At 41.3% G+C, this 1,471-nt stretch overlaps 1 protein-coding gene across 1 annotated transcript in view; it reads right to left on the bottom strand.

Moving 5' to 3' along the window:
- MRP (MIP-related peptide precursor) overlaps positions 1 to 1,471 on the bottom strand; it is a gene marked incomplete at its 5' end in the record, with an annotated part of 11,515 nt that overhangs the window by 5,850 nt on the left and 4,194 nt on the right.

Below are 1,471 nucleotides of genomic sequence, written 5' to 3'. Positions count from 1 at the left end.
ATGTGTGTGTGTGTGTGTGTGTGTGTGTGTGTGTGTGTGTGTTTGTGTGTGTGTGTATGTGTGCGTGGAATAGATATTTCTAAAACTCCGCAGTATGGAGACGACGTTAAAGTCACAGTCCTACGACGAGAGTTGCGAGATACAGCGAATAGGGAGAGAAATGGTGTAACACTGCATAGTAGGTCTTGTTTCTTATGCACGATGGAAGTGTTATGATGAGGATAAGATAGGGACAATAGCGGCTATGAGAAAAAGTAGACGGGGTTGTGTCATATACTTGAATTTTTATTTTGTTATCTTGCCGTGCACTGTTATTGCTCTCTATAAAGTCTTCACTGCGCTGGTGCGCACTATGCGCACGCAAATAAAAGAGTAAATAGCTTTAGTCGAATGCGCGCGAAAACTTTCCCACCTTTATTATTTTTTTTTTTTGGTGGTATCCATGGCCCATTTATATGAGATTGACGACATCCGATTAGTACAAAAAGTGCGTATGATTGTGTCTAATAGTGTATTAAGTAACTGTTACAGATAGAGATTTCAGGATTATAGATGTAAGTCATTGAACTGAGAGCAGTGATGGTATTGAAATAATGGTGGTGATTGCGATGATGTGGGATTGCGTTTTGTAATGTTAGCGTTAGTCCTATCCCCCTCTGCTCCAATGAGTCACGAGGGACGTGGGCACCCTCTATCCCGTTCTCTACTGGAACCATCTTTACGATCACCGTGACTTCCCCACTTATATGCTCCATGCTGAACCGGAAGTACGTCACAGTGAACAATCTTGGCTATTCTAATACGCGTCTATGGGCAGATCACTCAAGGATGTCTCCAACAACATTCTGGAGGAATGAGGCTTGGAAGGAATGAATGAGATATACAGAATTCGAGGGGTGGTACGAGTAGGTGAGAAGAGAAGTAAAGAGGGAGATGTGCTGGAAACATATACGAAAACTTTTCAACAAATATTATTATTGTCCCTTGCACACTCCTGCTCAAAATAATAAAGCTTTTTCTGCACGCTATGAAATCATGCTAGAGATATGAATGAGCCATTTCAAAGACCACACACTTGTTATATAAAAGGTAGAGAGGTAATCATATAGAAAGGGAAAAAACTACAAAAAACTTTTCCATACCAGAATTAGAGACACTGGATTCTGTTTGTATTCCAAACCTGTTAAAGTCCCCTCTATAGATAGAGCGAAAAGAGCGTGAAACTAAAATCGAAATTTTCTTTCAAATTCACCTCCTTGGTGCGTTTATTTCTTTATTCACGCGCTGACTCTCTAGCTTACTTCGTCAATTATGTAAGAATTCGATCACGGAGGGAGAGGTTAAGAGCATCTCAGCCATTCTTTGTCCTTGGGTATCGCTGATGAACGGTGCGAGTCAACATACCCTTCTGATGTCGGGTAAAGAGAGGCGTTTACACCTCAAGTCACGGAAAGAGAGAGAGAGAGAGAGA

Source organism: Aplysia californica, unplaced genomic scaffold (genome assembly GCF_000002075.1).
Source record: "Aplysia californica isolate F4 #8 unplaced genomic scaffold, AplCal3.0 scaffold00070, whole genome shotgun sequence".
Taxonomy (NCBI): Eukaryota; Metazoa; Mollusca; class Gastropoda; order Aplysiida; family Aplysiidae; genus Aplysia; species Aplysia californica.
The sequence above is the reverse complement of the archived record's forward strand: the minus strand, read 5'-3'. Positions and strand labels throughout refer to the sequence as shown.